The 11,501-nt window shown below is 53.0% G+C and overlaps 1 non-coding gene across 1 annotated transcript; it reads left to right on the top strand.

The window, feature by feature from the left end:
- The first annotated feature begins 8,941 nt into the window (after window positions 1-8,941).
- TRNAI-UAU lies at window positions 8,942-9,035 on the top strand. The gene is made up of 2 exons: window positions 8,942-8,979; window positions 9,000-9,035. It is a non-coding gene; the product is annotated as a tRNA-Ile (tRNA).
- The last annotated feature ends 2,466 nt before the right edge of the window (window positions 9,036-11,501 follow it).

The following is an 11,501-nucleotide window of genomic DNA, read 5'->3' as shown; positions in this document are numbered from 1 at the left end:
TGCCTGTGACTAAGATATCATGTCTGCTGACACCTGACTCCTTGCCATCCTCACCGGGGCCTGACAAGCTTTGCTTGTGTTTGGATCCTGCAAAGCAGAGGAACAGGTGAGGTTTTCCTTGCAAGCTCTGTGTGTGTGTGTGTGTGTGTGTGTGCGTGTGTGCGTGCGTGTGTGTGTGTTTGTGTGTGTGTGTGAGAGAGAGAGAGAGAGAGAGAGAGAGAGAATCTTTGGCCAGGTCTGCACTACAAAGTTATTTCAGCATCATGATATTGCTCAGGTGTGTGAAAAACACACAACGCTCCCTCAGTCGGCAGCTTTTGGCTGGTGCACACACTGCAATGCCACGTCTGGTGACAAAACTTCCCTGTTTTGGTGACAAAATAAAACCACCTCGACGAGAGGCCTAGAGCTTTGTGCAGCAAACTTAAAGTGACAAATTGTCAGTGTAAATGCTGCTGGTCATTATATCACCATAACTGGCCTCCACCAGTAGCCCACCATGCCTGCCATGAACTCACCTGCCCTGCATTCCTGCTACAGAGGCTGGGCCCCTCCCCTTTCATAGCTCCAGAAAGTTCTGACAGCTGAGCCACTATCTACACCGGGATTAGGTTAATATAATTGCATTGTCAGCCTAAGTAATGTAATTACACCCACCTAATTGTGTAGTGTAGACCTGTCCAAAGAATCACACACACACCTTGGGAGCAAAACTTCACCTACTCCTCTGCTTTACAGAATCCAAACACGAACAACACTTGTCAGGGCCCAGTGGGGATTGGCAGAGATTCAGGTGTGGGCAGACACGATGCTTTAAGTAACAACAAGCATCATGGCTTAGGGTATGTCTACACTACGGGATAATTCCGAATTTACATAAACCGGTTTTGTAAAACAGATTGTATAAAGTCGATTGCACGCGGCCACACAACGCACAGTAATTTGGAGGTGTGCGTCCATGGTCCGAGGCTAGCGTCAAGTGTTGCACTGTGGGTAGGTATCTCGAAGCTATCCCATAGTTCCTGCAGTCTCCCCCACCCCTTGGAATTCTGGGTTGAGATCCCAGTGCCTGATGGGGCAAAAATCATTGTCGCGGGTGGTTCTGGTTACAGCCTCACCCGTCCCTCCGTGAAAGCAGCAGACAACCGTTTCACGCCTTTTTTCCTGGGTGAACTGTGCAGACGCCATAGCACAGCAAGCATGGACCCTGCTCAGCTCAATACCGCAATCGTGGACATCTAAAACACCTCGCGCATTCTCATGCAGTCTATGGTGAACCAGGACCTGCAAAGCCAGGCGAGGAGGAGGCGGCTACGGCAGCGCGGCGATGACAGCGATGAGGACATGGACACAGAATTCTCTTAAACCGTGGGCCCCTGCGCTTTGGAGATCCTGATGGTAATGGGGCAGGTTCTAGCCATTGAACGCGGATTTTGGGCCCGGGAAACAAGCACAGACTGGTGGGACCGCATTGTGTTGCAGGTGTGGGATGATTCGCAGTGGCTGTGAAACTTTCGCATGCATAAGGGCACTTTCATGGAACTTTGTGACTTGCTTTCCCCTGCCCTGAAACGCCATAATACCAAGATGAGAGCAGCCCTCACAGTGGAGAAGCGAGTGGCGATAGCCCTCTGGAAGCTTGCAACGCCAGACAGCTACCGGTCAGTCGGGAATCAATTTGGAGTGGGCAAATCTACTGTGGGGGCTGCTGTGATGCAAGAAGCCAAAGCAATCACTAAGCTGCTGCTACGAAAGGTAGTGACTCTGGGAAACGTGCAGGCCATAGTGGATGGCTTTGCTGCAATGGGATTCCCTAACTGTGGGGGGGCGATAGATGGAACCCATATCCCTATCTTGGCACCGGAGCGCCAGGGCACCCAGTACGTAAACCGCAAGGGGTACTTTTCCATGGTGCTGCAAGCACTGGTGGATCACAAGGGACGTTTCACCAACATCCACGTGGGATGGCCAGGGAGGGTTCATGACGCTCGCGTCTTCAGAAGCACTACTCCGTTTAAACGGCTGCAGCAAGGGAATTACTTCCCAGACCAGAAAATAACAGTTGGGGATGTTGAAATGCCTGTCGTTATCCTGGGGGACCCAGCCTACCCCTTGATGCCATGGCTCATGAAGCCATACACAGGCAGCCTGGACGGTGGTCATTAGCTGTTCAACTACAGGCTGAGCAAGTGCAGAATGGTGGTAGAATGTGCCTTTGGCCGTTTAAAGGCGCGCTGGCGCACATTAGTGACTCGCTCAGACATCAGCCAAACCAATGTCCCCTATGTTATTGCTGCTTGCTGTGTTCTTCACAATCTCTGTGAGAGTAAGGGGGAGACCTTTATGGCGGGGTGGGAGGCTGAGGCAAATCACCTGGCTGCTGATTACGCGCAGCCAGACACCAGGGAGATTAGAAGAGCACACCAGGAAGCGGTGCGCATCAGAGAAGCTTTGAAAACGAGCTTCATCACTGGCCAGGGTAGGGTGTGACTGTTGTGTTTGTTGATGAACACCCACCCCCCTTGATTGAGTCATTCCCTGTAAGCAACCCACCCTCCCCCTTCAATTACAGCTTGATTATGGAAATAAAGTCACTCTCGTTTAAAAATCATGTATTCTTTATTAATTCATTATAAAAAGAGGGAGAGAACTGAGAAGGTAGCCCGGGTGTGGTTTGGGAGGAGGATGATGTTTGTCCATCGTTGTCGATGAAGACCTCAACAACTCATTCGTTTGATGACCGGGCTCTGTGCATCCAAAGATGACTGATCAGTCCGATTCGGGCATGGAACGTCCTGTCACACGTCGGGCAGACATGTGATGACACTGTCGATGATGTGCGGGCAGCTCTGGACTTGCGCAGCTCACACTTTCTTTCAGCCTCAGCGGTACGCCTCGCCTCAGAGGTATTACTGCCTGTGTGAATGAGGCTGCGCCATGCTGGACGGTTCAGTGCGAGGGTTTCCCATGTGGCGGTGTTGATCTCGAGGGACTTCAGAGAGGTCTTCAGCGTGTCCTTGAACCGCTTCTTTTGTCCTCCATGGGAGCGCTTTCCCTGGGCGAGTTCTCCGTAGAAGAGCTGTTTAGGAATGCGCTCGTCTGACATTCTCACGACATGTACAGCCCATCTGGTCTGGGCTCTCATCAGCAGTGTGTGAACTGACGGCAGACTGGCTCTGGTAAGGACTTCAGTATCGGGCACTTTGTCCTGCCATCTGATTTTTAGAAGCTTTCGCAGACAGGAAGTGTGGAAGTGATTGAGCCGTCGTGCATGACTCCGATAGACAGTCCACGTCTCACAGGCGTACAGCAGAGTTGGAAGCACCACTGCTCGGTAGACCTTCAGCCTCGTTGGTAGGCTGATCCCTCGACGTTCCCAGACGTTGGAGCGCAATCGGCCAAATGCAGAGCTGGCTTTAGCAATTCTGCACTTTACTTCTTCATCGATTGACACTGCTCGAGAAAGGGTACTGCCCAGGTACGTGAAGTGGTCCACTGCCTGAAGTCTCTGTCCATTTACAGTGATGGACGGTTCTGAGTACAGAGTGTGGGGAGCTGGCTGGTACATGACCTCAGTCTTCTTGATGTTAATGGTGAGGCCGAAGCTGTTGCATGTAGATGAAAATTTGTCCATACTGGCTTTCATTTCTGGCTCTGTACTAGCATTCAGAGCACAATCATCGGCAAAGAGAAAGTCTCGAAGTACAGTTTCCTTCACCTTGGTGATGGCACGCAGTCGCCTCAGATTGAATAGTTTCCCATCGGTTCTGTACTTCAGGCCTACTCCTTCAGTGCAGTGTTGAAAGGCATCAGTCAGAGTGGCAGAGAATATCATGCTAACCAAAGTGGGTGCTAAAACACACCCTTGCTTGATGCCGTTGGTGACTGGGAAGGCCTCAGATGTTTCACCGTCATCCAGGACACGAGCCATCATACCGTGATGAAATTGACGTACCATTCGTAAGAATCGGTCTGGACAGCCGAATTTCGACATGATCCTCCACAGGCCCTGGCGACTGACAGAGTCGAACGCTTTCGTGAGGTCCACAAAAGTTGTGTAGAGTTCACGGTTCTGCTCTTGACATTTCTCCTGTAGCTGACGCGCAGCGAAGAAAATGTCAATAGTCCCACGCCCCTTGCGGAAGCCGCACTGTGATTCTGGCAGTAAGCCCTGCTCCAGGTGAGTGATCAGTCGGTTCAACAAAACCCGTGCAAGAACTTTCCCCGCTGTAGAGAGCAGTGAGATTCCATGGTGATTGTCGCATACCTGGCGATTGCCCTTCCTCTTATAGAGGTGCACGATGGACGCGTCTCTAAATTCCTGTGGAATGGATCCCTGCTTCCAGAAGGACTGAAACAGCTCAGTGAGTTTCTGTAGCAGCACTGGTCCACCGACTTTGTACACCTCTGCTGGTATGGCATCTGACCCTGGGGATTTGCCACTTGACAGTTGGTTGATGGCTTTCTTCACTTCGTCCGCTTCTGATGAAGCATCCATGGAGTCATTGACTGCAACCTGGGGCATCTTGTCGATGGCCTCATCATTGATGACTTAGGGGCAGTTGAGAACTGCTTCAAAATGTTCAGCCCATCTCTGGAGAATCTGCGTCTTCTCTGTAAGGAGCACAGTGCCATCAGAGTTCAGGAGGGGAAAGCTCCCAGAAGCCTGTGGACCATAGAGCGTGTTGAGGGCTTCATAGAACTGCTTATAGTCGTTCCTGTCCGCGTACGCCTGTATTTCATCTGCTTTGGCGCTCAGCCACAAGTCCCGCATTTTGCGCAGTCGGTTCTGTACTGTTCTGCAAGCGTTGATAAAGGCGGTCTCCTTTGCCGCTGAGGATGGGTCGTTCTGATATGCACGATGCAGACGGTGCTTCTCAGCAAGCAAGGACTGGATTTCTGCATCATTTTCATCAAACCAGTCTTGCCGCCTGCGTGTGGAGGGCCCCAATACCTTCGATGCAGCTGTATGGACAGTGTTGCGGAATCGCTCCCAGTCTCTCTCAGCGTCATTCTCAATACGAAGATCAGCAAGCTCATTCTCTAGGTCTTCTGCTAGATTTTCAGTGATGCGGCTGTTCTTCAGCTTCGACACGTTGATCCTTTTAAGAGCCTTACAGCCTTGTGGTCGTCTCTTCGGCATGATACGGAGCCTCATTTTAGATACTATGAGCCTGTGATCTGTCCAGCAGTCAGCGCCGCACATAGCTTTTGTAACCCTGACATCTTGTCTGTCCCTTCTCCTGATGATGACATAGTCAATCAGATGCCAGTGCTTGGAACGGGGATGCATCCACGAAGTCCTGTTACGGGTAGGGAGGCGGAAGACCGTATTGGTGATCAGAAGTTCATGTTCTGCACAAGTTTCCAGCAGTAACAGACCATTGCTGTTACACTTTCCCACTACATTTTTCCCGATGACTCCTTCCCAGGCTGTGGCATCGCATCCGACTCTTGCGTTAAAATCGCCAAGCAGGATCAGCTTGTCTGTGCGGTGAACTGATGATAGCAGAGCATCTAGTTCTTCGTAGAATTTATCCTTCACATCCTCTGGGTTGGTCATTGTGGGAGCGTATGCGCTGATCAAAGTAGCTTGTTTTCCTTTTTGAAGCGGAAGCTGCATTGTCATGAGACGATCATTCACACCCTTGGGGGAACTGGCAAGTTTCCGAACAAGATGATTCTTGATGGCGAAGCCAACTCCAGATTCGCGACGCTCATCACTGCTGTGGCCACTCCAGAAGAATGTATAGCCTCCGCCTGACTCGGACAGCTGTCCTTCATTAGCAAGGCGAGTTTCGCTAAGGGCTGCAATGTCAATGTTGTAGCGTGCGAGCTCTCTGATGACAAATGCTGTTCTTCCCTCCGGTCTGTCTGCCGTGATGTTGTCCAGTAGCGTGCGCACATTCCATGTGCCAGTGGTGATCGGTGTCACTCTAAGTTTTGTATTTGTTCGACCGCTTTTATGGGATCCCCGCCAGCCGCGGTATGCTGGCCAGGGTAAGGTGAAGCAGGCAATGTTTAGGGCACCTTTTCTAGCCCCCTCCTCATTCTATGGAGGTGAGCAGTGCAATCCTGAATAGGGCTGCTCAGTCGCTCAAGAAGATGCCGAGCTCCACCGCTGCTTCGGTCAGTGAGGAACGACCATTATACTTGAGCCGCCTGTGTGCAGGTCCGCGGCTACAGCTCCCAGTGTATCCACACCTGCTGCTTCGTCCCTCGCCCATCGCCACAGGACTTGATATGATGTGATATGATATGATGTCGAGACTTGCGCGTGAATTGGATTAAAGTGAGGGAGAGTTGCGCGACGTCAACCTCACTCTCTCTTCCCAGTTCCTATCTGTATCCAGTGGCAGGACAAGAGTCGAGACGGCTGGAGATAGGGCAGGACGCAGTGGATGACCAGGATGCCTACGTGTCTTGTCAGGCTCTTGAGCGTTCCACAACGCTTGCTGTCACCGCCTTCCTGACCGTTGAGCCAGGTTTCCTCGGTCAGCCGGATCCAGCCTTCGCATGCAATGGGTAGACAGGCCCTAACTCACCGAGGGTCTTGGACTCATCGGCTACCCTCACCTGGTTTAGCCCGCCAGTCGAGACGGTTTCCGGGGTGTGGCCGCTGTCGCATGCTGACAGCTACTTGGAGCCACAGGTGAGAGCTGGGTGTCAAGTGGGGATCAAAGTGGATGAGCTACTCCTAGGAGTACGACTGCTCCCCTATCAGAGGTACTACCCCTCCCTGACAACCCCATACACGCCAGGGAGGAGGATAGGAGGGATGGAAAAGCCCACTAAAAAAATTTCACAGTAATGACAGCCTTCTGGTTGGGCTGTCCACGGGGGTGGAGTGGGCGGGTGCACGGAGCCTCCCCCCACGCATTCTTACACGTCTGGTGGGTGAGGAGGATGTGGAACATGGTGAGGGGGGTTATTCAGGGGCTGCAGCGGCACTCTGTGATCCTGCTGCCGTTCCTGAAGCTCCACCAGACGCCGGAGCATGTCAGTTTGATCACGCAGCAGCCCCAGCGTTGCATCCCGCCACCGCTGATCTTCCTGCCGCCACCTCTGATCTTCCTGCCGATCTTCCTGCCGCCACCTCTCATCTCGGGTGTTCCTCCTGTCCTCAGGTTCACTGACATCTTTCCTGTAATTTGATACCACCTCCTTCCACTTATTCAGATGAGCTCTTTCCTTGCGGGTAACTTCCATAATATCCGAGAACATCTCATCTCGCATCTTCTTTTTCCTCCGCCTTAGCTGAGCTAGCCTTTGGGATGGAGTAGGGAGGCTTGAAAAATTAGCAGCTGCATAAGGGAGGGAAAAAAGGGAGAGAAGTATTTTAAAAGATACATTTTACAGAACAATGGTTATACTCTTTCACAGTGAACAGCACTATTCACCTTACATAGCCCATGTGATTTCACTACGAGGTTATAGTCCAATGTCCATATTCAGGGTGACTCCAGTTAGTGACTCGGGATCTCAATCCTTATGGCTTAAGGTTCCCCCCTCTTGAAACCCAAAGCAGATCTGAGATGAAGCAGGATCATGTCCCAGACTTCTTATATATTTCCAGCAGCCTTTCAGCCAACAACAGGCTTAACTTCTTCTCCCAAACATCCTGGCAATTAGCACAGGGTAATTTACCCATTAAACAGTTCAGATCCAGGTTAGCACAACCTTCAAAGAGACACAGAGACAATAATACTATTTCACTCACGTATCATCATAAATGTTAATATTCCTTTCTTTGATCTTTGAATTAAAACTACAGCAATAGACAAGACTTGTTTGCTGACATCACAAGACCTGAGCAAACATCTCCCCTTCTACCTCTAACAATGCCGACTTGCATTTCAAAGCTCTGTTCATTTACAGATCTCCCTAACCAGTCCTTAAGGTTCACCCATGGGTCAGGTCAGTCTGTGAGGTGAGTTAATTAACTCTTTCTGGCCCTGTCACCTTTCAATGAAATATTATATTACACTCATAACGTCACAGGAGGTCAGGAATGGGATGGCAGGGGCTGCGGGTCGGGAGTGAGGAACATCAGCAGAGCTGGAGGGAGAGCAGGGGGCTGCAGGTTGGGAGTGAGGGGCACCAGCAGAACTGTGAGTCTGGAGGTCAGGACTGGGATGGCAGGGGCTGCGGGTCGGGAGTGAGGGGCACCAGCAGAACTGTGAGTCTGGAGGTCAGGACTGGGAAGGCAGGGGCTGCGGGTCGGGAGTGAGGTGCACCGTCAGAGCTGGAGGGAGCGCAGGGGGCTGCGGGTCGGGAGTGAGGGGCACCAGCAGAGCTGTAAATCTGGAGGTCAGGATTGGGATAGCAGGGGCTGCGGGTCGGGAGTGAGGGGCACCGTCAGAGCAGGGTCCTGGTGGGGCAGTCAGAAAGGATCAGGGGTTGGATGGGGCGGTGGGAGGCAGTCAGGGGCAGGGGTTCCAGGGGCAGTCAGGGGACAGAGAGAAGGGGTGGTTGGATGGGGCAGGGGTTCTGGGGGGCCATCAGGAATGAGAGGAGGGGTTGGATGGGGCGGCGGAGGGTACTCAGGGTACAGGGAAGGGGGGTGGATGGGACAGGGGTCCCTGGGGTGGGGGGGGCATCAAGGAACGTGGGGGGTTGGTTGGGGCAGGAGTCCTGGGGTGGGGGCATGATCCCTCCTGGGGTGAGGAGGGAACCGGTTGTTATGATTTTGGCAGCTCATCACTGCATATGTCCCCAGATGGAAAAAAAAGTGCCAGGAGAAGCAGGCAGTCGTAACCAGCTCTGTTATTACACAGGGAAGAACAAAAGGGTGAAATGGGGCCTGGAACCCTTAACAAGAATCCACCCCACCAAGTACCAACACTTGTCGCTACCTGCTGCCAGCTCCACTGAGAATGTTTTGGGGTCACTCCTTGGCTGTATCAACCTAGGGGGTCTCGGAAAATCCTAGCAAACAGGTGCTCCAGTGGCACAATTGGTTAGCGCACAGTACTTATAGGGCAGTGCTGAGAGGAGCTATGCTGAGGTTGTGAGTTCAAGCCTCACCTGGAGCACTGGTTTACCAGAAGCTGGGGATGGAGCAGTTGATGATTCCCTCTGGGGCACCTGGCACTGGCCACTGTCGGTAGACAGGATACTGGGCTAGATGAACCCTTGGTCTGACCCAGTAGGGCCGTTGTTAGTCATGCCCCCTGCACCAGGCAGAATAGAAAGGACCATTGTTGTGGGTACATCCCTACTCTGTATCCTAGCACCAGACCAATGGGGCTCTTGCAATCATCTGTCTTTAATGCAGCAAAACAATGGTTCTTCTTTGACTGCTTGCTCATGTCCATTCCACATTAGATGTGTGTGCTCGCCACATGCACCACTGCTCAGCAGTATCTGTAGGGGAGCAGCTCTGGCGCCCTCTGGAGAGGTGTCCGTATGGCGTGGTATAAGGGGCACTGCCGGCTTCCCCCATCCTCAGTTCCTTCTTGCCGCCAGTGACGGTGCACGGCACGTCCGCTGCTCTTGCCAGCGTTGCTTTGGCTTCGTTGGTACGAACCAGAGTTCTTGTAAAGTTAGCGTACGTGAACAGGCGAGGAGGCGCGCGCTCACCAGCTCTCTGCCAAGAGACTCTCCCTCTCTGGGATTTTTGCATTGGCCATGGCATCCATCTGGAAGCTGGTCACCTCCCCAGCATCAGGAACACCCTAGAAGATCACCTCAGCCAGGACTTCTCCTCTCACCACGAGTGGTCGCTCCACCTGGAGGTGGCCTGCATGATCTTCCAGAGGTGGGGAACTCCCCACATAGATCTGTTTGCCACCAGGCAAAACAGAAAGTGCCATTGGTTGTGCTCCCGGCAGGGCCTGAGCAAGGACGCCCTCTCCGATGCCTTCGTCCCCAAGCCGAGGGTCTGATGTACCCGTTCCCTCAGATCCTCTTGTCAGCCAGGTCCTAGTAAAGATCAAGAGGGACAAAGCACCGGTTATCGTGATCACCCGGGTGGCCTCGCCAGCACTGGTTCCGCACACTCATGAACATGGTGGTGGCCTCTCCCTGGCCCCCTTCCCTACCGTCTGGACCTGCTATCACAGGATCACGGTCGGCTCCTACACCCCAGCCTCAAGTCTTTACACCTCTCGGCATGGGGGCTGCGTGGCTGAACCCAGAGGCACGTACCTGCTCAGAGGAAGTCCAGCAGGTCCTCCTGGGAAGTAGGGAGCCATCCATGATACTATCTTACCTGGCCAACTGGACAAAGTTTTCCCCCTGGGCATCGGAGCGCAGCATTTCTCCCTCACGTTCTTCAGTGCAGTCCATCTTCTACTACTTACTGCAGCTCAGGACCCAGGGTCTGGCGCATTCTTCCATCAGAGTGCACCTTGCGGCCATCTCCGCGTTCCACCAGCCGATCCAAGGTCAGACGGTCTTTTCTCACAACATGACTGTCAGGTTCCTGAGGGGCCTCGAGAGGCTTTACCCGCAGGGATGGGCCCCTGTCCTGCAATGGTCCTCTCCAGGCTCACCAGCCCACCTTGTGAGCCGCTGGGCTCCTGCTCCTTTTCCTGCTTGTCCTGGAAGGTCGCCTTCCTCGTGGCGGTGACGTCGGGAAGACGAGTCTCAGAGATTAAGGCTTTGACCTCGGAACCACCTTACACGGTGTTTTATAAGGACAAGATCCAGCTGCGGCCTTCCTGCCAAAGGTGGAATCTTCCTTCCACATGAGCCAGGACATGTTCCTGCCTCTGTTCTGTCCCAAGCCGCACAAGACTGCTGAGGAGAGGCATCTGCACGTGCTGGACATCTGGAGGGCCTTGGCTTTTTACTTGGAGCGTACCAAGCCCGTCTGTACATTGACCCAGCTCTTCATCGCTATGGCGGAGCGGAGGAAGGGCCTTCTGGTTTCTTTGCCAAGGATTTCCAACTCGATCACCTCTTGCATAAAGACCTGTTATGAGCTAGCAAAGGTCCCGCCACCACCAATCGTCAGGGCCCATTCGACTAGAACACAGGCGTCTTCGGCGGCCTTCCTGGCGCACATCCCAATCCAGGACATTCGTCGAGCCGTGACATGGTCCTCGGTCCACACGTTCACGTTTCATTAGGCTCAGCAGGCCAGAGACAACGCTGGGTTTGGCAGAGCTGTACTACAATCTGCACAGCCAAGAACTCCTACCCGCCTCCGTGGGATCTGCTGGGAGTCACCGAATGTTGAACGGACGTGAGCAAGCACCCGAAGAAGAAAAGACGGTTACCTGTTCTGTAACTGGTGTTTTCGAGATGGGTTGCTCATGTCCATTTCATGACGCACCCGCCTTCCCCACTGTGGGAGTTTCCGGCAAGAAGAAACTGAGGGTAGAGGGAGCCGGCGGCACCCCATATACTGTGCCATACGGGCCCCACTCCAGAGTGCGCCAGAGCTGCTCCCCTATGGATACTGCTGAGGGAAAAACTTCCAGCACTGGTGCATGTGGTGAGCGCACACACCTAATGTGGAATGGACACGAGCAACACATCTCGAAGAACAGCAG

Source organism: Mauremys mutica, chromosome 21 (assembly GCF_020497125.1).
Source record: "Mauremys mutica isolate MM-2020 ecotype Southern chromosome 21, ASM2049712v1, whole genome shotgun sequence".
NCBI lineage: Eukaryota > Metazoa > Chordata > Testudines > Geoemydidae > Mauremys > Mauremys mutica.
Note: the sequence above shows the minus strand (reverse complement) of the source record. Positions and strands in the feature narration are given on the sequence as shown.